General features: G+C 45.0%; 2 long non-coding RNA genes across 4 annotated transcripts in view; one reads left to right on the top strand and one right to left on the bottom strand.

The window, feature by feature from the left end:
• Nucleotides 1–27,860, bottom strand: part of LOC144297877 (uncharacterized) — a 73,395-nt gene that overhangs the window by 6,145 nt on the left and 39,390 nt on the right. The window contains exon 3 of the long non-coding RNA XR_013364769.1: nt 222–4,435. This is a non-coding gene — a long non-coding RNA (uncharacterized LOC144297877). The remainder of the gene's footprint in view (nt 1–221; nt 4,436–27,860) is intronic.
• On the top strand, nt 1,495–19,174 carry LOC144297872 (uncharacterized). 3 transcript variants are annotated; one of them, XR_013364768.1, is made up of 5 exons: nt 1,495–1,933; nt 13,731–13,912; nt 16,312–16,418; nt 18,730–18,792; nt 19,020–19,174. It is a non-coding gene; the product is annotated as an uncharacterized LOC144297872 (long non-coding RNA). The 3 variants fall into 3 exon arrangements; XR_013364767.1 differs by lacking the exon at nt 16,312–16,418 and having other exon boundaries at nt 1,522–1,933; nt 19,023–19,174; XR_013364766.1 differs by lacking the exon at nt 16,312–16,418 and having other exon boundaries at nt 1,525–1,933.

Raw genomic sequence — 27,860 nt, 5'->3', positions numbered from 1 at the left:
CCTAGGTCTTCCCACTTAATTAAGTCAATGAATATCCTTTGTTTGTTTAAGCTAGTTTTGTATCAGTTGCTGTCATTTGTAAGTGGAGTCCTGAACTATGCTCAACGCTGTCCTCCTGAAAAGTGATGCAAATGTATGATCCCAATAGCATGGGATGAGAATGCCAATTTCTAAGACCCTACTCCTTGCACCCACTTAATAGTATACCATGGATTTCTCACCTTGTCAGCTAGGCAGCCAGCTGTTCTGAAATGCTGTGGGTCATGAAGCTGCGAGAGGGACATAGCATAATCCTAAATAAGTGAGACCAAAGTTGGGAGCTGACAAGGTAAACCTATATTATGAGAAAATTATTCCATAGAATTCTTTACAAAATGAGAATATTCACAGGCTACAGTGAGCATGGTAGTTAATGGATAGGTGGATCCTGCACAGATGTTTATTATGTTTAAGAAAAAGTAATCAACAATTAAGAACAAAACAACAACAACAATGCAGAGACATTTGATTGCCTGTGTCTTATAGCATAAAACTACAGAAACTTAAAAGTTGAGGTGGCAAACAAGCATGCCATAGGCTGTATCCAGCAGAGGAGCATGGTTTACTTAACTTGTCCACTGCCTTTAAAATATTTGGAAAAGGGTACACCTGGGTGGCTCAGTCAGTTGGGCTTCTGGCTTAAGCTCAGGTCATGATCCCAGGGTCCTAGCATGGAGGCCTGTTTCAGGTTCCCTGCTGAGCAGGGAGCCTGCTTCTCTCGCTCTCCCTCTGCTGTTTTCTCCGCACCCCCCTCCCCAACTTGTGCTCTCTGGCTCGCTCTCTCCTTCTGTGAAATAAGTAAATAAAACAAAAAAAAATAAAGGCTGTAATTGATTATACAACATGGAATACATGGATACTTACAAAAGGAGAACACTTTGTTATTACAGTAATCTCTCTGCCCCTTATCTGTGGTTTCAGTAAACTGCAGCCTGGAAGCAGATGATGCATCATCAGGTCAATAGTGGCCTAGTGCTAAGTCATGGAGCCTACGTCATCCACTTCCCTTCAGCTCATCACGCAGGTGTCTTATCATCTTACATCATCATAAGAAGAGTGAGCACAGGGATCCCTGGGTGGCGCAGTGGTTTGGTGCCTGCCTTTGGCCCAGGGCGCGGTCCTGGAGACCCGGGATCGAATCCCACATCGGGCTCCCGGTGCATGGAGCCTGCTTCTCCCTCTGCCTGTGTCTCTGCCTCTCTCTCTCTCTCTGTGACTATCATAAATAAATAAATAAAAATTAAAAAAAAAAAAGAAGAGTGAGCACAAAACAATGAGATATTTTGAGAGAAAGATAGAGAGACTGCATTCACATAACTCTTATTACAGTACATAACTTATATATAGTATATTACATAGAGTATATTGCTCTTATTACAATTGTTCTATTTCTTTATTAGTTATTGTCATTAACCTCTTACTGTGTTATTTTATAAATTAAACTTTATCGTAGGTATGTATGTATAGGGAAAAAACATAGTATATGGGGTTCAGTACTATCCACTGTTTCGGGCATCCTCTGGGGGGCTTAGAACATGCCCCCCAGGAATAAGGAGGACTACTGGATTGGCCAAGGTTGTTACACCAACTCCTTACTCTGAGAAATGTTCATTAAAGCCAAAACACGATGCATTTTTTTTCTGCCTTCCAGTAGGAACCAGTACTGCCAGTTTCAGGATGACCACATAGTCCCAGCTGATGACACAAGAATGCTCTTCCTTACAGAACAATGCCAGCTAATAAAAGTCAAAGACATAGCATTAGAAAACACCCTCTTGCAATCCCTAATAAAGGAATTGATTAAGGCAAGGAGTATCAATGGATGCTAAAACCACTAGATAAAATGTCTCTGGGGGCAATGGTGGATCTAAGGAAGAAAATGCAAAGTTACAAGGTAGGGAATGATCTCAACCTAGTCTTTCATCTGACATCTGTACTAATAGGATGGCATGCTTTCTGAGGTCATGGATTAGGCAGTCAGCGTCACCCGAGATACATTCTTGCCAAAATGCGAAAGTAAATTTAATCAAACCTTTAGATCTAACTTCCAGTTTGCAGAAAATGCAGAAAATAAAGGAACAGTTTAAGTGACATCACAAGGAAACGATCAGACCTATCTAGATAAATAGGACAGTCAAGACACTGGTCTGAGTTCTTCAAATCAATGTCAGTAAAAACACACAAAAAAAATAGCAAAACAAAACAATGCAGGTCTCTTTTAGATTAAAGAGATTAAGCCACATAACAATCAAATCCAATTCTTAGTCCTCAATTGGATTCTGGTTTGAACAATCCATCTAAAGCATAATCTTTGGGACACCTGGGTGGCTCAGTGGTTGAGCTTCTGCCTTTGGCTCAGGGCGTGATCCTGGGGTCCTGGGATCGAATCCCACAACAGGTTCCCCGCAAGGAGACTGCTTCTCCCTCTGCCTATGTCTCTGCCTCTTTCTGTGGGTCTCTCATGAATAAGTGAATAAAATCTTAAAAATAAATAAGGAATAGAGAAAGAAATCTGGGAAAAGACAAAGCATTTGTTAATTTTAAGTAGCTTTACTTAGAAAAATATCTGTTTTGAAGAGTTGCCTATTGAAGTATTTAAGGATAAGATACTTTATTAGCTTCTCTGATTTTGTTGCATTAAAATACTTAACCAGGATGGGGCACCCTGGCTGGCTTGGTTGGTGGAGCATGCTGCTCTTGACCTTGGGGTTGTGAGTTCGAGCCCCATATCGGTGTAGAGATTACTTAAAAAAAAAAAAAAAAAAAAAAACTTACACAAAAAAATGCTTAGGCAGGAAAAAAGTAGATGAAACATTGAAAAATGTTAAAAGTGTTAAATCTGAGTGATGAGTGTATTTGGATGTGGGTGTTCATTATACTATCATTCTATTTTGTTGTACCTTTGCAGTTTTTTATAATAAAATTTTTTTTATCATATCGAGAATATTTGGCCAATTATTGTTAAATCTGGATAGTTCACATAAAGAAATCCACAGAAGGGGCAGCCCCGGTGGCTCAGAGTTTAGCGCCGCCATCAGCCCAGAGCGTGATCCTGGAGACCTGGGATGGAGTCCCACGTCGGGGTCCGTGCATGGAGCCTGCTTCTCCCTCTGCCTGTGTGTCTGCCTCTCTCTCTGTGTCTCTCATGAATAAATAAATAAAATATTAAAAAAAAATAAAAAGAAATCCACAGAGTATCTGGCCACCAGTTCCATATTTCCAAATGGAAACATCTAGAGAGTAGCTTCTCCATCAGTCCCTCTGTCTCCAGCACATCCTGCTTCTGTTCACTTCCTTCACTGATTTAGCTGCCTGGCCCTTGAAGGCATCTGCATTTGCCTACAAAGACCCAACCAAACCCACCAGCAATAATTAAACCTTCACTTCTCATTTAAACTAAGGCTCCTGGGAAGGAGGCAGGACCAGCTTTAGGAGAGCAGAGTGAGAACCTCAGGATCCAGGCATTGGGACAGGACCCAGGGCCCTTTCTCAAGGTAGTGCAGTTAGCTCTGGGGGTGTCTTAGTCATGTGATGTTAGGTTACTGATTATGTGTGAATATTTATCCTTCCTCTTGACTGCCCACAAACACTTTTCGGATGTTTTAGGATGGCCTCCACCTTCTATGTCTCCCGAAAGTAGAAACTAGGAACGTACCTTCCCAGCTTCCTTTGCAGTTAGAGCATAGCTGTGTGACCAGTGTCCACCAATCAGATGCAACCTGATAGCCTAACAGTTGGGGAGTGAGTGCCAGTTTGGGGGCGGTAGTGGCAGAAGCATCCAGCTGCCCGAAGCAGCGGCAGCAGAGCTAGGTGCCCAGCATCAGCCCTGTGAGTGCCCATGCCTGGCCATGATATCCCCTTACAGCAGCTTTTTTAAAAAAGATTTTATTTATTTATTCATGAGAGGCACAGAGAGAGAGAGAGGCAGAGACATAGGCAGAGGGAGAAGCAGGATCCCTGTGGGGAGCCTGATGTAGGACTTGATCTCAGGACCCCAGGATCATGCCCTGAGCTGAAGGCAGATGTTCAACCACTGAGCCATCCAGGCATCCCTATAGCGGCTCTGTCTTGTCCAAGCTCTCAAACCCAGCCTCACATCCTCCTGGTGCTTCTTAGAGACATCCAAAACCTTTTTCTGCTTACATCTGCCCCAAGGAGTTCTGTTTCCAACCAACAGCTTTGAGTGTTTGCCACCTAATCTCTCCAGACCTGTGACTGAAGAGTGAAGAAGACGTTGGTAGAATGCAGCCAGAGCGCTTTTCATCCACGTCCTCCATGTCCCAAGCCCTAGTCATTTGGGGAGTAAGCCCCCGCAGAGATGTGAATCCCCAGGGGTCTGGGGTGGCATCATTAAGACGGCTGCTGAGTGAGGGAATCACTGTTCCACTGGTGAAGTCTGGAAAAAAAAAAAAGAGTACTATCTTGTCTACCTTGGCAATTACCTTCATGTTTCTTGGCACAGAAGACTTAGTCTCCTTAATTAGATCATACAAAGGAGAGCTGACTGTCTTCTAAGACAACCCAGAAGATTTTCCCTGGGCCCTGTTTGAAACTTAAGAATTTTGTGTGACGAATACTTCCTTCCGGATGCTCTCAGAGCTCAATGGATAGTATCACCTAGGTCCTAGGACCCTATGAACCTTTGATCCCCAAGATTCCCAAAGACCAAAGTGCACTACATGTGAGGGGCAGGGAGGCAGGGAAGAAAACAACACCCATAAATTCAGAATATTGAGAAAGAGTTAACCAAATCAATTAACCGAATGATATATAGCAGCCAAGTCTAAACAGTGTGTTCTGACTCAACTCTATTGATGCCATTGTGGGGATGAAACCCATGCATGTCCTGGGCCTCAGCCATCCATCCAGAGGCCCCTCACAGCATTCAGTGGGCGGTAGGGCAAGACTCCCACTCCCCGTGATTCACTGCATTTTCTGCTCTCCCAGCCCAAACTCCTCCTTAACCCCCTGTGTCTACCCATGTTCCTGCCTTTCTCTGGGCCTTGAACCAGGAATGTAGCTCTCCAGGCACATGTGGAGACAATCTAGTAGCCAGCTGTACCCAAACTCAGGCGTCGTCACCGGGTGACTTGGACCACAGATGATAATAATAAATAACAGCCAGCATTTCAGTTTGCCACGCAGTATTCTAAGAACCACAAATCAAGTGTTGGTTTAGTGTTTTATTGATCGTCTAGCCTTAAGTGATGGGGAAATGTTAATAATTCATATTAAACTTAAAAGTGTGTTATGTTGGGCCACCCGGGAAGCTCAGATGGCTAAGTGTCTACCTTCCACTCGGGTCATGATCTCCAGATCCTGGGATGGAGTCTCATATTGGGCTCCCAGCTTAGTGGGGAGTCTGCTTCTTTTCTCCCCCTGCTTGTGCTCTGTTTCTCTCTCTTTCTCAGATGAATAAATAAAAAATCTTTAAAAAAAATGTATGAGGGCACCTGGGTGGCTCAGTCAGTGGGATGTCTGCCTGTGGCTCAAGTAGTGATCCTGGGACTCTGGGATCGAGCCCCCCATCAGGCTCTCTGCTTCTCCCTCTCCTTCCCACTTGTGCTCTCCCTTGCTCTCTTGCTCTCTCTCAAATAAATAAAAACTTTAATTAAAAAGTGTGTTATGTCTGTGGCCATTACACTGTGAATTACATGCGTGCATACACACTCACACCCAGAAGCCTGAGGAAATATTCTCCCACCATTCAAAAATAATTACCTGCTTTAACCAAGCAGCAGCTCACGTTACTGACTAGTGAGTGATGTTCCAACATGTCTTGGTTGTTTCATTTCCTCTTCCTCCTTCACATCAATCAGGGAAGTGTCCCTCAACATTTACATTAGAACGACAACTGTCGTCACAAAGAACGACAGCTGTGTCTTGGCTAGGGATACAAGAGTTTGGCAAAAATCAACAAAAGCATTTTGTGTGAATTAATTATGTAGAATTTACAGGAAAGAGGTTTTATTACTATTTATAAAAGAGTGCCATACAGTCTTTGTATCAGTAAAATGTACCTATAGATGCGTGCTTACATTTTTCCCTACATCCTCTGAGGACCCTGTGATTTATCTTCTAATCTCTTGGGCGGGGGGCAGCAGCAAAGCGCAAGCTCATGCTTGCTCTGTCTCTCTAACGTGCTCTCTTTCAAATAAATAAAATCTTAAATCTCTAATCTTTTCAAATTAAAAAAATCTTAAAATAAATAAAATCTATATATATGGCAGCCCCGGTGGTGCAGCGGTTTAGGGCCACCTGCAGCCCAGGGGGTGATCCTGTAGACCCTGGATCGAGTCCCACGTCAGGCTCCCTGCATGGAGCCTGCTTCTCCCTCTGCCTGTGTCTCTGCCTCTCTCTCTCTCTGTCTCTATGAATATATATATATATATATATATATATATAGTGTTTAATCTTTTACTTAGTATTCAGTTTTTTTAGTTTTTTCCCTAGAAGACTTTCAGGTGTTTCATCTACCACATTCCGGTTTTCCACTGACATGCAGGCACAGGGGGCCTGGCTAACCCAGGAAGCAGGCTTTGTTTATTTGTTTTATCCATCCACCCCATGAGGACGCACTGGGTCATCCTGGTACAGAGAACAAATTAGTGGATGGTACCTAATTACTGTGCCATTTCCTGTCTTCTCATGAAATATGCGTGGATTTAGAGTGTGAGGTTTGGGATAGCTACATTGTTCTGAGCTTGTTGAGTTTTCATTTGGGGAATGGTAGGGGTGGCTTTGGTTTGGATGTGAATAATTGTTGCCATCACCATCATCATCACTGTCATTGTCACCAGCATCGCTGTCATCACCATCACCATCACCACCATCTTGGTTCTCCTCCAGTCCCACTCAGTTTGGGAAGAGCAACACTCCACGCAAGGGGAGCCATTCATTTTAATCAGCAGCCTTGGCTCATTGGTAGCAGCTGGACCCCTGTCTTAGTTTGCTAGGGCTGCCAGGACAAAATACCACAGACTGCGTGGCTTAAACAACAGAAATTTATTTCTTACAGTTCTTGAGGCTAGAAGTCCAAGATCAAAGTGCCGGCCAGTTTGGTTCCTGGTACAAGCTCTCTTTGTGGCTTGCAGCTGGCTACCTTCTCACTGTGCCCTCCCGTGGCAGAGAGAGAAAGCGAGCTCTCTGATGTCTCCTCTTATTAGGACACTAGTCCTATTGGATCAAGGTACCGCCCTTATGACCTCATTCAACTTTAATTGCTTCCAAATGCAGCCCTGCTAAGAGGGCTTCAACATTTGAGTTTTGGGGAGGGATACAATTCAGTCCCTCTGACCAGGAGGCCCAGCATCAGCTAGAGAGTTGGACAGACTCAAGTTCAAAGTCCAGCTCTGATACTTCTTTTGTAATATATTTCACCTTTCTAACCCTCAGTTCCCTATTCTGAAAAGTATACATTAAGTCTTATTTCAGAGCATTGTTGTAATTAGTATGTAGCAAAAGTGTAGAAGGCAGCTTGCACAACGCCTGGCAGATCTCAGGGGATCAGTATAGTTTCCTGGATGATGCCACTCAAAGTGTGGTCCTTGGACCAGCAGCATCACCTGACATCATGATAGAAAGGCAGGATGTCAGGTCCCATCCGAGACCCGACAAGTCAGGATCTGCATCTCACACCATTCCCAGTGATTGGAACATAATTTGAAGTTTGAGAAGCACTGAAGTAAATGGTGTGACTTGCCCCTGCTTGGTCAGGAGGGGTATTGAGAATGTGATGATATAATTCAGGGGGACTAGGGGAGGAAGCCAGGGCCAGGCAGCTCTGTGAGTTCCCTTGGCCAGTGCAGGAATACTGGACTGAGGAATGGAAGGGTGCCACGCCTAAGGAATTGGGACCGCTGAGGGCTGACCCCAGGCAAAGCTCCCAGCCATTCACTTGCATTGTCCAATGGGCATTGTCCAACTGGCTGAGGTCCCAGCCACTGGGCTGCTTCTTGAGGGGCCTGCCTGTGGCTTAGGCCAGTGGTCACTGGCGGTTACAGAAGGTGAGTCCTCAGCCAGCTCCGTTCTGGTCTGAACTCTTAGTTGTTCACAGAATCTGCTATTTCTCCCTCACCTCTGGGTCTTCACACCTGATGTTCTCTCCACCCTCCCCCTTTTCTGCTGGCTCCTTCCTATTCATCCCCAAAAGTCTGGCTTGAAGGCCACCTTTCCCAGGAAGTGGTTTCTACCCCTCCTTTTTTTTATTTTAAGATTTTATTTATTTATTTATGAGAGAGAGGCAGAGACATAGGCAGAAGGAGAAGCAGGCTCCATGCAGGGAGCCCGATGTGGGACTTGATCCCAGGACCTCGGGATTATGACCTGAGCCAAAGGCAGAAGCCCAACCACTGAGCCACACAGGTGACCCTCTACCTCTCCTTAACTGCCCTGCCTGGCCTGCTCATCTCCTGCTCTGTACCCTTGCTACATGCATGGCTCAGTGGACATGCTTCCCCTTTCCACCTTCCCTTCTAGTTTTTTAGGGAAAGTCTAAACAGTTTTAAGTTAAGAAGGATGCACTTAGGCTGGAATGCTGCCTCTGCCACTTCCCAGCTCTGTGACTTTGAACAAGTCTCTGAATTTCTAGCAATTTCACTTTCCTCATCAGTGAAATGGAGACACGCTTCCTTTGAGAGTTAAATAAGGTACAGACAGGACTTTGCAGCTACTACCAAGGGCACGAGAAATATCATACTTGCTTATTCTCTTGAAATCAGCTTTTACCTGACTCCCAACAGACTGGAGGGACAGTCAGTCTCAGTCCTTCCCAGGGCCTCCTTCTCTCCTTCCCCCACTGATCCCCCTCTGCTCACACAGTAATCTTGGCAACTTTCATGACATGTGGAGAATGGAAGAAGGATCCTAGATCTTGAGTCCCACTGTGGATGTCAGAGATTGGCAGCCTTGAGCGTGTAGGATAGTATAGTGATTAAAAGGGAGACTCTGGGGTGCGTCCCACCTCACCACACACCAGCTGTGTGACTATGGGAAATTCACTTGACCTCTCTGATCCTTAGCTTTCTCACTTTTATAATGAGGATGGTGATAGTACCAACCCCACATAGTTGTTATAAGGACTCAAGCTGATCCATAGAAAGCACTTAGCAGAGTAAATATAAAGTTCGTGGCACCTGGAAAAAGTTAATCCAGTAAAGTTTTTTTTTTGTTGTTGTTGTTGTTGTTTTTAAGATTTTACCTATTTATTCATGAGAGACACAGAGAGAGGCAGAGACATAGGCAGAGGGAGAAGCAGGCTCTCTGTGAGGAGCCTGATGCAGGACTCAATCCCAGGACTCCGGGATCAGGACCTGAGCCAAAGGCAAACATTCAACCACTGAGCCACTCAGGTGCCCCTAATCCAGTAAAGGTTAATTATTATTATTATAATGCATGATGTGAGGTCAGTGAAAATGAAAATGATTGCCCATTACTTTTTTAAAAAATTTTTTTTTTAATTTTTATTTATTTATGATAGTCACAGAGAGAGAGAATGAGAGACAGAGACACAGGCAGAGGGAGAAGCAGGCTCCATGCACCGGGAGCCTGACGTGGGATTCGATCCTGGGTCTCCAGGATCGCGCCCTGGGCCAAGGGCAGGCGCCAAACCGCTGCACCACCCAGGGATCCCCCTGATTGCCCATTACTGATTATGTAGCCAATCATCTTGCTAAGTTCTCTTATTATTTCTAATAATTTGCTTGTGGATTCATTTGGCCTTCCATGCAGACAATTACATCATTTGCAAGGATGGTTTATCTCCTTCTTTCCAAATCCTTTTTCCTTTCCTTTCATTTTATGACCTGACCTCTGGCACAATGCTAAATAGAAAAGGTGGTAGCGAGCCTTGGTGATCATCATCTGGATTTTTTAAAGATTTTATTTATTTCTTTGACAGAGAGATAGAGCCAGACAGCACAAGCAGGGGGAGCAACAGGCAACGGGAGAGGGAGAAGCAGACTGCCCCCTGAGCAGGGAGCCTGATGGGATGCGGGGCTCCATTCCAGGACCCTGGGATCATGACGTGAGCCAAAGGCAGACACTTAACCGACTGAGCCATCCACGTGCCCCCTTCATCTGGATTTTAAGAGATGTTACCTATTTTCCCTGCAAAGAATGATGTTTCCTCTAGGTTTTCATAAATTAAAGTCATCAGTGTGTTTATATTCTTTCTTACCTGTTGACCTTCCCTCTCCACCGGACTTCAGACCTTTGCCGACAGGGAAGCACCTGCCATGAACTAGACTGTTTCCGCAGGGTTTCATTTATTAGAGGACTGATGTTAGCCAAGGCTCCAGGCTTCCTTCCTTATCTTGAGGCTGCATGGAGTCCAGCCTTCAGTTGCACCCCCCACCCCCATCTTACCCCCTGGCCCCTCTTCTGGTTGATTATAAGAATTTCGGGGAAAAAAAAAAAAAAGAATTTCGGGGAAAACTTTTGGTGTAGAAAGCTTCCTGTGTCTTCTGTACTGTCACACATGGCCACCACCACAGCACTTCTGACTCTTCATGTGTGGGGTTCCCCCTACCAAGCAATTCTCTGTGACCCCAGTAGGGTGTCCTACAATTTGACTCAATCCTGGACACCATCTACCTGGAGGTAGCCTTGGATCCCACAGGTGAAGGGCTCAGCCCCACGAGACTGCCCCCACCGCAGGTATCAATCGCAAGACATATTCCCCAGGTTACCCACACCTTCTGCCTGGCTTAGCTATCAACCAGATGTTCCTGTGACCTCTTCCCCCATGGATTCAATTACTTGCTAGAGTGGCCCACAGAACTCAGGGAAACACGTTTACAGTTTATTAAAAGACATGACAAATGATGCAGATGAACAGCCACATAAGAGACGTATAGGGCAGGGACTGGGAAGGTCCTGAGCACAGGAGCTTCTGTCCCCATGGCACTGGGATGCGTGACCCTCCCCGTGTGCATGTATTCACCAACCTGGAAGCTTGCCAGACCCCCCCATTATTGGAATTTTATGGAAGCTTCCTCACATAGGCAGGATCATGTCCAACCCCTCTCCTCTCTCTAGAGGATCAGTCGCTACTGAAAATTCCAAGTTTTCCATATTCGATTGGTCTGTCTGGTGAGTGGCCCCCACCCAGAAGCTATCCAGGAGCCCACTCAGAGTCACCACACTAGAACAAGAGACACTTCTATGACTTAGGACATTCCAAGGGATTTGGGAACTCTGTGTCAAGAATTAGGGTCAAAGACCAAATACTAGAACAAAAGATGTTCTTCGTGCTCTTATCACTTAGCAATCTACAAGGTCTTTGGGAGCCCCAAGTTGGAAACTGGAGCAGAGATGTGTCTTTCTTTTCTTTTCTTTCTTTCTTTCTTTCTTTCTTTCTTTCTTTCTTTCTTTCTTTCTTTCTTTCTTTCTTTCTTTCTTTCTTTCTTTCTTTCTTTCTTTCTATGTCCCATCTTTACCTTACTTTCTTGTCCAGGAGTCGATGACCAAAGGAGTCATTACCCAGACCCAGGGATCAGGGATCAGGTGTCAGCTGACCTCTTCCTTAGATGCTGGCTTTTTTTTTTTTTTTTTCTTTTAAGAGAGAGAGAGTGCACTTTGGGGTGGGAGAAGCCAGGGAGAGGGAGAGAGAATCTTAAGCAGACTCCATGCTCAGCATGGAGCCCAATCTGGGGCTTGATCTCACGACCCTGAGATCATGATCTGAGCTGAAATCAGGTCGGACGCTTAACTAAATGAGCCACCCAGGTCCCCCTGGACTCTGGCTTCTAACCTCAAGCCAAACAAGGCCCCAAGTTAGATCCACCCAGAAGACTGGCCTAGAAGTTCCTTGGCATCTTCCATAGAAGTAGGAAGGTTTTATCCAGCATTTTTTTTTTTTTTTTTTAAGTAGCACAGGGCTCAAACTCACAACCCTGAAATCAAGACCCAAGCTGAGATCAAGAGTCCAATGCTCAACCAACTGAGCCCCCCAGGTGCCCCCCAGATTCTTATTTAGGACCTTTCCCCTTTCTAGGGAGCTCCAACAAGCCAGGGCCCTGGGTGGGGCCCAGTGATGCTCTGGGGAGTCTGGCTTCATCACACTGCTGATAATAAACAACCCCCTTTCTCCAGGTTTTTCATCTCTGAGACTCTTTCCCACCCCCACCCCCCCCCACACACACACACACTGTTCCCCTCTCTGCCTTCCTTCCCCTTGAAGTATCATGGCTTACCCTTCCCCAGATGCCTCATCAGCATCTCCCTATAACTGGCAGGGCTCAGGCAGCCACTGCCAGTCCCCAGAGGTGAAGGAGACACGCTCTCAGGCCGTCAGGCTGAGCCAGCACCTTGTCCCACGCAGCTGTACCCACGCTAGCCCAGGTCTGCTCAGACTTCCAGGTCTACTCAATTCCTACTTTTCTGGAACTGGCTTTCTCACAACTCCATGTACCTAGATCTCCCAACTTTGTACATAGGGAGAGACAGATATATCCACTCCTAGACAGACACACATTTAATAAAGAAAACAAACCCCCCACAGGGTTGTGCAGGGCGGTGGGGGGGGGGGCACAGTGGACAGCTAATGATCATCCATCCCAGGTAAGGGGTCTGGGACATGGAGGTGCCCTGGCAGAGTCTGGGCCCTGGGGACTTAAACTTTTGGAAGCCCTGCCTTACATTATATAGAACATTTTAAAGGACCCCTCACACATACACATTTTACATTAAATAGACATTTGCCATAAAATTGTTTTAAATTATGTAGGGACAAAACAAAAGAGGCACTGGGTGGCTCAGCGGTTTAGCGCCTGCCTTTGGCCCAGGGCATGATCCTGGAGACCTGGGATCGAGTGCTGCGTCAGGTTCTCTGCATGGAGCCTGCTTCTCCCTCTGCCTGTGTCTCTGTCTCTCTCTCTCTCTATCATGAATAAAATAAAATAAAAAACCTTTAAAAATCTTTTTAAAAAATAAAAATAAATGATGTGGAACATTTCTTTCTCCTCTTTTTGGTACCAAAACATATTTTAAACTTTCATTGCATTTTCATATGTAAAAAAAAAAGAGAGATAAAGTATAATAAAATACAAGTCTACAGTACTCACCCGCTTAGAAGTAAAAAGTTACCAAGATAGTTGAAACTCTGTATACGCCTCCCCTCCCTTGGAGGAATCTACTGTGCTGAAGTGGGAATGTACTATCTCCATTCATTTCTTTAAACTTTTTGTATATAAATATTTATATTTTTTAAACAGATTTAATTTTTTTTGCATTTTTCAACTCTATCACAGTGATTGACTAAAATTATTTTTACAGTTTTTGCATTTCAGGTTATTTGGGTGTTAAAAATTACTCAAATTATAATTGGTCTGATTTCCTATCATCACTGCAATTTTCATAGGATGAGAAAATCTAGCCAATAAATGAATTTCAGATGTTATTAAATGTTTACAAACAGTTGGGTTTTTTTTAAAGATTTATTTATTTGAGAGACAAAGAGGACACAGAGGGAGAGAGAGAAGCAGACTCCCTGCTGAGCAGGGAGCCCTGGACCCTGAGATCATGACCTGAGTTGAAGGCAGATGCTTAACTGGCTGAGCCACCCAGGCGCCCCCAAACACAGTTTATAATGTTAAAATAATAGTATGTTTTGTGAGCATTTAACAAAGCATTCACTAATTTTGACTTCACAGTTTTCCTTTCATATTTTGGAGCCAATCATTTTTTTCTAGGTTTTACGAATATTTCTGTGGATAAGAAAACCTGGCAGGCCTTGTGCTGTGTCTAGAGTTTCTGGGGTCACCACAGAGCAGGAGCAACAAAATGAGGTTGCCACCTTGGACCACCCACTGAGCAGCGACCCCACCCCCCACCAGAAGCCTTTCACACCTATGAGTTCACTTACCCTTGTCAGGTGGGTGCCCCCCTCCCCTTTCCAGTAGAGCAATAAGCATTCCTGGGCCAGATAGAACGGGAGCTGGGATTTGAACCTAGGAGTCTGAACCCTTCTTCATGCTGCCTTCCGTTTTCGAGCCACACGTGTACATATATGGATGTGAATTTTCTCAAAATCCTTGCAAGGACCAGGGATCATTAGCCCCATTTCACAGGAAGGCAAACTGACTCAGAAACGCCCAGATCACACAGTTGAAAGTGCTGGCATAGGCGGGATTTGAATTCACATCTGTGTGAATCCAAAGACTGCCTGTGCTTTTATTTTATTTTATTATTTTGTTGTTGTTGTTTTTTGTTTGTTTTTTGCCTGTGCTTTTAAAGACACCAAGCTGCTGCCCCTCCCAAACTCGCCACTTCGCAGCCAAGCTGAGTGCCCTCCTTGCCTCTTGCAGGGGGAGGGTCCTGCAGGTGTTAAGGGGAGGGTTAAGGGGGCACCAGAGGCCTCACAGTGATGCTCTGCCCCTGTTAGCTGGAGGCCCCTGCCATTTATTTGCAGATGCTTGCCCCTTGTTCCCTCCCCACTCTGCCCTCTCCTCTTCCCCCATCCCCCACAACCCAGGGTGGTGTGTGGGTGGTTGGGAACAGGCTAGCTGTTCCTCAGGCAGGCGATAGTCTCAGCTGGCTGCCTCTCCTCCCCCGCAGCTCCCTTATCTTGGGCCATCAGAATCTCCCATGCTTTGGCCACCCCCCCCAACCCAAGGTCACCTCCAGAGGATTCAGCGCTTACTCATTGCACAGGCCCCCTTCTGCTTGAAGTGGGGGATGGTTTTAAAGAGCCAACTCCCATCCTGGAGTTCTCCACTTTCCATGCCAGGGCACTAGGTCAGAGTGACATGTGGATTGGAAAGGACAATGGGTTACAAACTAAGATTTTGCCCCAGGCTCTGAGCCTCACTCACTGGACAACCTTGGGCTAGTCACGTCCTCTTTCTGGGCCCCAGTTTTCTCAACTGGGAAGAATGTGGCTGGATCAGATAGTTCTCCAAGGTCTTTTCCTTCTAGGAGTGTGTGTGACGAAATCTATACCCTGCACTCCTTGTTGAGTTTGTGACATATATTTTTTTCTTTAATTAAGAATATTGGCAAGCCTGTCCCCTACCATCCCAGGATGAAGTCTCACGTCTCACTGTTCAGTCCTGGGAGGAGTCTAGAAGACTAAGAGGAAACCCATACCAAGGGGAGAGGCAAGAGCAGAGGCTGAAACAGGAAGGCAAAAGGGAATCCCAGGGTTTAACTTCGGCAGGGCACCAGAATTAGAAATGGAGATTTTGAGAAATGAGTCTGATGCACAATGAAAGTCAAGCAGCCTTGTTTGGGAGCACTGGTTCTCAAACTTTAGCTCACCTCTATATCCCTGGAAGGGCTTGTAATGTAGGGTGCCGGGCCCCACCATGGTTTCTGACTCAGCAGGTCTGGGATAGAGCGGTTAGTTACCTATTGCTGCATTTTTTTTTAATTGAAGTCTAGTTGACACACAGTGTTACATTAGTTTCAGGTGTACAATATAGTGATTCACTGTATACGTGAAGCTATGCTTACTGCAAGTGTAGCTACCACCTGTCACCATACAACGCTATTGCAGCACCATTGACCATATTCCCTATATAGCTCTACCTTTTATTACCGTGACTTATTCATTCCGTAACTGGAAGCCTGTATCACCCACTTCCCTTCACTCATTTTATCCATCCCTCCTCCCCACCTTCCCCTCTGGCAACCATGAGTTTATTCTCTATATTTCTAGGTCTGTTTCTGATTTTTTTTTTTTTGCCTTACTTTGTTTTTTAGATTCCACCTATAAGCAAAATCATATGGTATTTGTCTTTCTCTGTCTGACTTCTTTCTCTTAGCATAAGACCCTCTAGGTCCATCCTATTGCTGTTCTAGCAAATCACCACAAACTAAATGGCTTAAACAAAAATCAATTATCGTTCTGTGCTAGAGGTCAGAAGTTCGAAGTGAGCCTCAGTGGGCTGAAATCAAGGTGCTGCAGGTCTGTGTTCCCTCCAGAAGCTCTTCAGGAGGCCGGTTTCTTTGCTTGTCCCAGTTTCTGGAGCTCCTCCACCTGGCTTGGCTATGGCTCCTCCCTCCATTATCAGAGCCCTCCTTCCCCTGGTCTACATCCCCCTCTCTGACCCTAACACCCCTGCCTCCCTCTTTCACTTATAAGCAACCTCTTGATTACACTGGGCCCACTCAAATAATCCAGGATAATCTCCCCAGATCAAGATCCTGAATTTAATCCATCTGAAAGTCCCTTTTGCCAAGTAAAGTAACATTTTCACAGGTTCTGGGGATTAAGAATGGGGGCCAGTATGCTACATACCACAGGTTCCAATAATTTACATTTCTAACAAGCTTCCAGATGAGGCTGACGGCTGCTGGTCTGGGGATCATGCTTTGAAAACCACCGCTTTAGAGTTTACAGAGAATGGGATCCAAATGAATCGAAGCCTCGCTGAGAAGTGGGTGTCTAGGGGTAGAGATGGGTAAGGAGGGTTTGGGCTGACACTGGGGGAGATGATTTCTCTTTTGCTGCCCTGACCCCAAATCCAGGAAAACCTCCAGGAAATGCATAAACAAGACATTCAAAGTAAAATTGGTGTTTCCTCTGGATGTGACCATGGAGAGACACCCCAGAGTGAGAGCAAGTGGGCTGAGCCAATTTAAGTGGGAGGTGGGATAGAGGATAATGAAATCTTTCTTCACATGCCTGGGATGCTGCAGATGGGCCCCCATAGGACCCTTGTAAGATGAAATTCCAAAGGTCCAGATAGCTCTGGGAAGGTTCATCACCCTACAGACTCATACTTTTCGAAGCTACTGCCTGGAGCCTTCCCATTTCCTCTCCTGATTCTATGACGCTGTAAACTCCTCCTTCCTAAACCTCTCCTTTTCCTTCTCTTCCCCTCCTACCAGGTCCTATCCAACTTCCAGGACAGACTTCCTTCTGGAGCACTCCACAGATTTCCCTTCAGTGTTTTACCACATCCTCCGATTGTTGAACATTTTCCCTGACCACTAAGAAGAGTGCTCATTTTATTTATTTTGTTTGTTTTTTACTGATTTGTCTTAGGTCTTATTTGTATCAGAAAGGCCTAAAAACAGAAACCCCAATGACCCACATTTGACATTAACTCCCCAACTAGAAGAGGCCTGTCTGATCCAACCTCTTCAGTTCACACACAGAAATCGTGCTAAGGTCCTGTGTTTGTCAGCAGCAGGGCAAGACAAGAGTCTTGCCACTTCTGGACCAACTCTCTTTTAGAATCATCTTCCTGGGGCACCTGGGTGGCTCAGTCCATTAAGCATCTGACTCCTGATTTTGGCTCAGATCATGGCCTCAGGGTTGTGAGACTGAGCCACAAGTCAGGCTCCCTTCTGGGCATGGAGCCTGCTTATTATTCTCCCTCTCCTCTGCCCCTTCCCAGCTCCTTCTCTTAAAAAAAAAAAAAAATTCTTCTTCCTTTGGTTCTGGGGATCAAACCTGGACCATAACTAGGGTGACCCTAGTTATCACCAAAACCAGAGAGTAAGAGAGGGCATTATTAATAATTACACCAGGACAGCAGGTGTAAACAGGCCTGCCTTGGGCAAATGGGACACATGATCACTCTAGCATGACAGCTGAATGCCACCCACTTGTCCACCAGGAAAGCTTCGCCATAGCCTTATGACTAAAGGGACCTGAGAACTTGTTTTTACTCTCTGAGCCCAGTGAGGGGATGGAGGACCAGCTTTGAGGGTCTGGTCTTCCCAGAGATTTCCAGGGTGCCCTAGAACTGGCTGCTCTGTAGGTGGCCTCCCTACCCACTTAGAGCTGTGTACAGATAAACAGAGGCCCCATTTTACTCTTCCTGCCTAGCACAGGGCAAGTGCCCTGCTGTGCCCAGCAGAGCTCCGGTTTTGGGTGCTTCCCTCTGGGTGATACCCACTGAACCAAAGCTCTATGTTGTCAAGTTTGAATCTGCTAGAGCACTGTCCCTCCCCCTGCCTTTTTTTTTTTTCTCACTTGCACAGGTTGGAAATACAGGCAGGAGGCTGAGATTTTTCTAACAGAAGGATCTCTAGGCAGGCCAGCCTGGGCTTCTTCACTTGACAGAAGTGTTCCAAGAGGGCAAGCCCCATGCACACATGCTTTTCACGCCTGTGACTGCATCATCTTGCTAGTGTGCCATAGGCCTATGCCAATCCCTGCTTGGGCCCCCGTCATTATGAGAAGAAGCTTCACCAGACAATGAATTGGGGCAGACTGTACCAATCAGTAACAAACACACAGACCAATGCCAACTTATGATGACTGCTCTGAAGTAAGTGAGCAGGAGCTGAGAGAGGGTCAGAGGAGGGACATCCATAGGTCAATGGGGACATTGCCCCTGCTCCAGCATTGATGACCTCGTGGCCTGCTGTGGACCCCACATTTTGCTAGTTCTTCCAACAGATCCTCTGTTCCCACAGTTCCAGGGGGCCCTAGGCTTGTGTCTCTGCCTACGGTTCCATGCCAGCAGAGCCTTGCTACCCATCCGCTGCCTTCTGCGTCTGTACACCCCACCCCAGTGGGACCCTTCTGTGGTCTGCACCTCCTTGTTGTATGATGCTTAGGACAAATAATCAGCTGCAGTTGTGTCTCCCTCCACAAGGAGTAATGGTGTTGCTATTGAGTCACTTGGGGATAATATTCATGAGGTGCCCTGCTCATGGTAGGAACTCACACAGGGATTGCTAAACCTCGTATTTCCCATCTTAATGTTAATACATTCTATCTCTTCATCTTAGGGTCAACTACCTGCTGGTGAGCTCGGCCTAGGTCTTAGCAGAGTTGCCTGAGAACTAATGGAGGTAATTTACAAGCATGAAAACCCCAGAAATTTCTGCAGAAATTCTCATTCCTCGTAGACAACAGGTTTTGCCACTCATTTGACTAATGCGTGGGGCAAAGCAACGTGGGCACGTTAATCCCTTTAAAAGATCACATAACTGTAGTCATCTTTATTCTCACAACATCATGTGGTCACACTAAACCTTCTTTCCTTGATTTACTCTTGCTTTTGGGTGCTTTGTTCCAGCAGGAAGAACACCAGCTCTGAAATCTGACTACTAACTGCAGCATTGTGTCTTCCTCATTTCAACCAGGGAATAATGGTCTTCAGCTCACAGAATCATGAGGATTATATGAGGTAGTATATGAAAAGGATCTGTCCTGTAGCCAGCTCAATAAATGTAGGTCTTATTGCTTTTATCCCATTATCTTTCTTTTTCCTGAGACTATGCAATTTTGTGTGGGGCAAAGTAAGCAAGCAAGTAAGCCAGAGTTTCTAGTGTCCATTACTGCATAGCAATCCCCAAATGTAGCACCTTAAAAAAATATTTTTGGGGGGAGGCACCTGGATGGCTCAGTGGGTTAAGTATCTGACTCTTGATCTCAGCTTAGGTCTTGATTTCAGGGTCATGAGTTCAAGCCCTGCATTGCCTCCATGCTGGGGGTGGAGCCTACTTTAAATTTTTTGTTTTGTTTTGTTCATAATAGGTCAGAAATTTGAGAAGACTCACCTGGAAAGTTCTTGCTGAGGTTCCCCCAGGTGGTTGTTGAATGGGGCTGTCACCATCTGAAGGCTCAACTGGGCTGGATGTCCAAGATGATACACTCACTCAGCTGGCAGTTGATGATAGCTCTTGGTTGGGGGCTCCATCTAGCACTGTCCAGTATGTGGGTGGTTGGATTTCTTATATGGGGGCTGACTTCCCCACCAGAGTAAGCATCTCAAAAGGACCAGGACAAAAAAGACATGGCTAGTTTTAGAAGTCACAGAGCATTCACTTCTGTTATACCTTACCTATGGAAGCCTGCTCCGACTCAAGAGAGGGGACACAGACTCCACCTCTCCAGGGAAGGAGTGGCAAGGCTATATTGTCAATCAGCACGTGGGATAGGAGAAACTATTGAGGCCATCCTGGGAAAATGCAATTTATCACATCTTCCAAATTCATATGTCAATCAGGGCTTTTTAATCAGACAGGATTCTTGCTCATATGCTACAGAATTTGGCTCTGGTTAACTGAAGCAAAAAAATTTGGTAAGGCCTTTAGGGCTCACAATTTATGGAGGCTGGAGGGCCAGGATAGGCAAATGGCCCAGAACCAAGGAGTTCTGGAAGCCTGGGCAGCAGGTATTCCCACAAAGGAGGAGCATAAGGACTGCCCAATACAAATAGCCTAGCCCATCACTGCTAGAATACGTATGACCTCTAGGTGCCCAGATTCCTTGCAGTACTCTGAAGAACAAAGCCTAGGAAAAGTGAGTTGATGGGTTGAATCACATGCTTTCCTTCTAATTGGGTCAATGTAGACAGAGGGAGGACCCACTGCTACATTTTGCTTTCATGTTGGGAAGTTGGGGCATCCTTTTCAGAGACTATGCACAGTGGGAGACTCTCCAAAGGAGAGGCAGGGTACTATGGGGCAGGGGAAGTAGATACTGGGTATTCCCAAACCACAGGTGTCCACCAGAGAGTCCACAGACTCAGATACCCCTCTGCAGTGATCAGTCCCCAATACTGAGAAGGAGGAACAGAATGCTGCAGAGGATGCTCAGCAGACTATTGTCTTAAGGACTTAAAGGGCTGTTACTTAGAGGAGGCATTTGTCTTGCTCAACGTGGTTGTAGGACAGATCTCTGGCTCAATATCAAAAAGAATTTTCTTTTTCTAAAAACTAATTTATTATGTATTTAATGTTTGAACAGGCAATATGTTCACTGGAAATGTATTAAAGGCACACAGTGAAAGTCTACCTCCTAATGCTATCCCCTTGTTACCTATTTCTCACTCCAGTCCCCACCTTCACTCCAGACACTGATCTTAGTAGTGACTTGTATATGCTCCCACAGGGGTTTATTTCCTTTTGGATTTTTGTTTTTTTTATTTTTTTTCTAAAGTTTTATTTATTTAAGTAATCTCTAGACCTACCTAATGTGGGGCTCAAACTCCTGACCCTGAGATCAAGAGTCATATTCTCTTCCAGCTGACCAGCCAGCCACCCCTCCTTTTGAGTTTTTAAAATTTAACTTTTAGAGACACCTGGGTGGCTCAGTTGGTTAAGCCTCTGACTCTTAATTTCAGCTCATGTCATGATCACAGGGCTGTGGGATTGAGCCCACGTGTGAGGCCCAGCACTCAGCATGGAGTCTGCTAGAGATTCTCTGTCTCCCTCTCCTTTTGCTCTTCCCCACCCATCCCCACCTACTCGCATGCGCAAAGGCACACACTCTCTCTCTAAATACATAAATAAATCTTTTAAAAATAAAATTTAACTTTTAGTTGTGGCAAAATTCACATAACATGAAAGTTACCATTTTAACTTGTTTTTAGGTGTACCATTCAGTAACATGAAGTCCATTCATATTATACAAATATCACTAACTCTCTTCATCCTTTTTTCATCTTCCGAAACTGAAATTCTGTCCCCTTACACACAAAGTCCTAGTTCTCCCCTCCCACCAGCCCCTGGCAACCACCATCCTTCTTTCTGTCTCTATGGATTTGTCTAGTCTAGGTCCCTCGTGTAAATACAAACATACAGTAGTTGTCTTCTTGTGACTGGCTTATTTCAGTTAGCAAAATGACCTCAAGGTCCATCCATGTTGTAGCATGTGTCAGAATTTTCTTCTTTTTAAAGGCTGATTAATATTCCATTATATGCATCCATTATATGCTGATTAATATCCCGTTGTATGTATACACCACATTTTGCTTATCCCTTCATCCATCAGTGAACACTTGGGTTGCATCTACCTTTTGACTATTGTGCACAATGCTGCTAAGAACATGGGGATATAAATATCTTTGTATACTCTGCCATCAGTTCTTTTGGATGCATACCCAAAGGTGGAATTACTGACTAATCTGGTCACTTAATTTTTTAAAAGACTTTATTTATTCATGAGAGGCACACAGAGGGAGAGGCAGAGACATAGGCAGAGGGAGAAGCAGGCTCCATGCAGGGAGCCCGATGTAGGACTCCGGGATCACGCCCTAGCAGATACTCAACCACTGAGCCAACCAGGCTTCCCCTGGTCACTTTATTTTTAATTTCTTGAGGTTTTGTATTATTGAGTTTTGAGGCTTCTTTCCATATTCTAGACTCAAGTCCATTATCAGATATGTAACTTGCAAATATTTTCTTCTAGTCTGTCATTTATCTTTTCATTTTCCTAACAGCATCATTCAAAAATCAGAAGTTCTTACCTTTGATTTTATCAAAAAAATTATGGATCATGCTTTTGGTGTCATATCTAAGAAATTTTTGTCTAGCCTAAGGCCACAAAGACTGTCTCCTGGCTTTTTGAGAACTTTTATAGTCTTTAATTTTACATATAATTCCAAAATCCATTTTGATGTAAATGTTGTTAGAGAGTGTGAGGCATAGATTAAGGGTTTTTTTGTTTTGTTTTGTTTTAAGTTGGCCAGTGTGCAGCCCAAGATGTGGCTTGAACTCATGACCCCCAGAGATCAAGACCTAAGCCGAAATCTAGAGTTGGACATTTAGCCAACTGAACCACCCAGGTGCCCCATTTTATATATTTTTACATGGCTAGCCAATCATTCTGTTCAAAGTTTGCCCTTTCCTCATTGAAATGCCTTTTCAGCTTTGTCAAAATTCAATTGACCATGTACGTGTGGGTTTATTCCTGGACTCTTGTTCCATTGCTATCTTTTGTCACTAAAACACTGTCTTGATTTTTTTTTTAAGATTTTATTTATTTATTCATGAGAGACAGACAGAGGGAGAGAGAGAGAGAGAGGCAGAGACACAGGCAGAGGGAGAAGCAGGCTCCATGCAGGGAGCCTGATGTGGGACTCGATCCCAGGTCCCCAGGATCAGGCCCTGGGCTGAAGGCGGCGCTAAACCGCTAAGCCACCCAGGCTGCCCTGTCTTGATTTTTTAAAGGTTTTATTTTTTTATTCTTGAGAGACACACAGAGAGATGCAGAGACATAGGCAGAGGGAGAAGGAGGCTCCCTTCTGGGAGCCCAATGTGGGGGTGGGGGGACACTCAATCCTAGGACCTTGGGACCATGAACTGAGCTGAGGGCAGACACTCAACCACTGAGCACCCTCAGATGCCCCACTGTCTTGATTATCATAACTTTAGAGTAAGTCATGAAATTAGGGGTGAATTCTGCAACTTTGTTGTTCTTATTTGTAATTCTTTTGCTATTCTAGTTCCACTGCCTTTCCAAATAAACTTTAAAATCAGCTTGTCGGTTTCTACTAAAAAAAATAAAATGATGGAAGTTTTGGTACAATTGCATTGAATCTACAGACTGATGTTGGGAGAATTTTATTAAGCCTGGATTCCAACTCATGAACATGATATATCACTACATGTTTTCAGCTTTCTTTTTCTTTCACCCGTGTGTTGCAGTTTTCAGCATACAGATCTTGCACATGTTTTGTTAGATTTCTACCTACGTATTCCATGTTTTCTGGTGCTATTGTAAATGATGTTTTCAAAATTTGTTTTGAGGGGCAGCCCCGGTGGTGCGGCGGTTTAGCGCCGCTTGCAGCCCACAGCGTGATCCTGGAGACTCCGGATCAAGTCCCACTTCAGGCTCCCTGCATGGAGCCTGCTTCTCCCTCTGCCTGTGTCTCTGCCTCTCTCTCTCTCTCTCTCTCTCTCTCTTGCTCTGTATCTCTCATGAGTAAATAAAACAAAATTTTAAAAACAAACAAAATTTGTTTTGATTTCTACTTGTTTATTGCTTATATATAGAAATAAGTTTGATTTTTGTATATTGAACTTATATGCCATGACCTTAAGTTCACTAATTAGTTAAACGTATTAATATTAGTTAATACATAATAACACTTACTAATGTTTTGATATTAGTTAAAATTGCAATCCAATCCTTTCCTTTTTTTTTTTTTTTAAGTTTTATTTATTTGTTCATCAGAGAGAGAGAGAGAGAAAGGCAGAGACACAGGCTGAGGGAGAAACAGGCTCCATGCCGGGAGCCGACATGGGTCTCGATCCTGGGTCTCCAAGATCACACCCTGGGCTGAAGGCAGCGCTAAACTGCTGAGTCACCAGGGCTGCCCTAATCCTTCCCATTCCTGACCTAGTTTTGCATACTACCCCTCCTCTTTTTTGCTATAGCGTTTATTACTTGCTAGCATTTTATAATTTACCTGCTTTGTTTAAAGTCTATTCTCCCCATTAGAAGGTAACATTCTCAAGAGCAGAGATTTTTGTCTGTTTTATTCACTGATTTATTACTAAGTGTATCGTAAGTGCTCAGTACATAGTACTTAATACATAACATTTGATTGAATGGATCAATAAATAGTCCATGGTATCCAGAGAATAATTGGGCCACGTTGAGAGATAAAATGCTTCTTGCCACTTAAGGTGTCCCCTGAAGGCAGACTGGGGATCAAAGATAAGATTCAGTCCTCAGCAGACCAGGTCAGTTAGACAAGGTGACCTTTAAGCACCATGTGCCTGAACGGTCTGGGTGGCAGGTGTGTGCCGTGAGGGGCAGGTAACTTCAGAGCAGCTGCAAGGGGAAGGCAGCGGATTCCAACACCTTGTCCTGTTTGGGAGAAGCCTCTTCCCATTCCCTGGGAGTGGGCAGCACAGAACCAGTGCCCAGGAACTTCTTTAAAAATATCACAGCAGCTGCTCAGAACACAGAAGGGGGAAGACTGGCTCTTAGGGACCCATTGTGCCATCTTTACTAAAGATGTGAGCACCTCCTTTGTTCCTCCACAAAGCCTGTTAGGAGGCAAAAAGTGGATGTGTCTTGTGCACTTGTTTATCCCCAGAGCCCAGCACAGTGCCTGGAACAGAAAAGGATCCCTAGTGAACACTTGCACCAGGCATGCCCTTAGAGGACACAATAAAAGAAAAAAAAAAAAGAGAGAGAGAGAAAGACAGAGATTGGTAGACAGAATGATTATAGGCAACGGTTTGTTCAAAACAAAGCTATGTGGAGAGGTCTGTTTTTGCAAGAAAAAAAAGAGAGTGAGATAGACAGATAATCGATAATCGATCGATCTCCCCAGTGTTCCTTTCAGGACGAAATCTCTCCCTTTCTCATCTCACTCTCAATCATCTTAATTTCAGAGAGTCCAAAATTCTTGTTTTTTACCACAAGTTTTGACTTTAATGCATGATGTGGTTGCTGATGTACAAGCAAGTTATTTCTAAAACTGGTGATTCAGGGGATCCCTGGGTGGCGCAGCGGTTTCGCGCCTGCCTTTGGCCCAGGGCGCGATCCTGGAGACCCGGGATCGAATCCCACGTCAGGCTCCCGGTGCATGGAGCCTGCTTCTCCCTCTGCCTGTGTCTCTGCGCCTCTCTCTCTCTCTCTCTGTGACTATCATAAATAAATAAAAATTAAAAATAAATAAATAAATAAATAAATAAAACTGGTGATTCAAAATCCACCATCTTCTGTAGCACATTTGTGTCTGTGTGCTTTAAAAATAACGCTGTGAGGGCTGCATCTTCCCTGAAGTTGTTTTTAGCAGTAAAAACTGGGGGCGAGGGGGAGGCGGGAATCCTAAATGTTCAAAGAGGTTAAATAAATAGATGATGGGAACTTCATTCATTCAAAATATTGGCAACCATTACCATGATGCAAAATTGTCCTTGCTGATACGGAAGAGTGTTCATAGGGCATTACTGAATGGACAAAAAAGCAGGTTAAAAAACACTATGTATGGTGTGATTCCAGTTGTGTTTGTTTTCAGAAGTCTTTTATATATTTAAATATGTCAATGTACATACGTGGATATATAAATTCTAGAATAATATGCAACAAAATATTGACAATAGTTGCCTCTGGAATTTCAGGTCATTCTTGTGTTCCTTCCTTTGTGTAGATTTGCTATAATGTGCTTTCTTTCTTTTCTTTATATTCAGGAAAAACAAAAATGCTAGCGTCATTTTGTGAAAAACATTAAATGAAAGCACATTTCTCTGTATGAACACAGTTCAGAAATTATGTGAATCAAAGTAAAAAGGAACAAGAATCAGATCTAATCACAATCTGAGCTCTCCTGTCTGCGGTCACCTGCCAGCCTGTGCCCATCACCACCCCTGCAAACCCCAGCTCTGATGCTCAGCAACTGCCAGCCTGGGCTGATCCTCTCCCTGGGCTGGGCCTGCAGCCCATGTCCCAGCTGCCAGAAAGCCTAGGGTTGTGTTGCTATGGACGAACCACTGTCTATGGAGCAGGGGTGATCCTTGGGCATCTGTGTAAGCTCTGGGCACAGGAGTACCTGCCTGCTACCCTCTTCCCTTCCTTCCTCCTTTTTCTTCTATCCCTTCCATCCTTCTGTCTCACTCCTTCCCTACCTCTCTCTTCCTTCCTCTCTCCCTCCTCCCTTTGTCTTTCCCTCCATCCCTTCCTCTTTCCTTCTTTCATTCCCTTCTCATCTCCAAGCACCTGTCAAACACGAGGGACACGATGATGAATCACCCATTGTCCCCCCCTTAAGGGATCTGCAGTCTGGAGAGGGAAGCAACTGATTCCAGAGTGCCCTGTTGTGTGCTTAGAGCCCTGAGGGAGGGCTTCACAGAGGAGGTGATATCTGTGCTGGATCCTGACAGATGCAGAGAAGCTAGTCAGGAAAGAAAAGAGACAACAGCCAACCTTCATGGGCAAATCTGTTGTTGCTTCAGGCTTCTGATGGCCTTTACAGAACTGACCCTGCCCAGAAGCCCTCCTTGGCTGGGGCAGACTCCCTGGCCATCTCATGCCCCTGTCACTCTGGCGACTAGCCTGCCTGACCCTGCAACAGTGGTAGGCCATGACTACAGGGCTTGGCTCAGGCTCAGCCCATAAACTCAGCTGAATCAGGAATTGTCTTTGTGCTCAGGGCTTTTCAGAAGGGGCTTGCGCCACTGCTCCTGCCGGCTCATGCTCTGAGTCCGTGTTCTCACCGTCAATTTGGAAATTCTTCCTGATTTCGAGCCCAAATCCTTCCTGCTGCTTTTAATCCAGTGGCCTTTGCTTTATCCTCAAGGATTTAAAAACTGAAAACAAAAAGCAGGTCTCTTGTCTCTTTGCTCTGTTGGAGAACAGCTCTTCAGTTCTAGACAGGCACGATTAGGCGTGTCTCTGTCGTTGCTCAGCTTTTGTAGCCACTTTAAGCCAAGACGCGAGGGATCAAGAATGTGTTTGGGGATCTTTCTCACTGCTGTCACTTCTGCCAAGGGCCCCTCCTGGCCATCCTGATCCACTTGTCACATTTGGATTATAATTTAACAAAAGACTTAAGCAGGGATTATTAACCCTTGTGGATAAAACCACCGCCCTCTCCAAATTTCTCTTGGTTTTAAAAGGCATTCCATGTGAACATAGGGCCTTGGGGAGGTCAGGTTCAGAATGAGTCACTCTTGGAGGTCAGACATGGGAGCTGGAGACCAGGATGAGAGGTTTGGAGCAGGGGACAGGAGAGAGACCCACTGAACTGCTTTAAAGAAAGGACAACAACAATATGCATGGTTGTGTGATGAGAAATAACATTTTAATAAATTCTATTCAGAAAAGAAAAGAGAGTGATCAGCAGGAAAACTGGTGGAGGTGATCAGAAGGGAGCATCCACCATGGAGAGGGATGGGAAAGAATCTGGAAGAGCTGCCCAGGCAAACCTCCCACCTGAGCCAGCAGTGACAGAGGGGCCCTGGGCTGAAGAACCATTGCCTACAGTATGGTCTAAAGTTGGGGAAGGTGAAGGGCTTTGGAGCCAGTGTAGCCAGAGAGCCTTTATTTCTCTCCTTCCTACATTCTATTAACATTGATGATCCATTTCAAAACCTTTGGAGTGCATCCTGAATGCTCTGTAGGTCCAGACACCAGCCCATCATAATTTCCCATAAAGGGAGTTGGGGGTGGGGGA

The sequence above is a fragment of the Canis aureus genome, chromosome 2, assembly GCF_053574225.1.
Source record: "Canis aureus isolate CA01 chromosome 2, VMU_Caureus_v.1.0, whole genome shotgun sequence".
NCBI lineage: Eukaryota > Metazoa > Chordata > Mammalia > Carnivora > Canidae > Canis > Canis aureus.
Note: the sequence above shows the minus strand (reverse complement) of the source record. Positions and strands in the feature narration are given on the sequence as shown.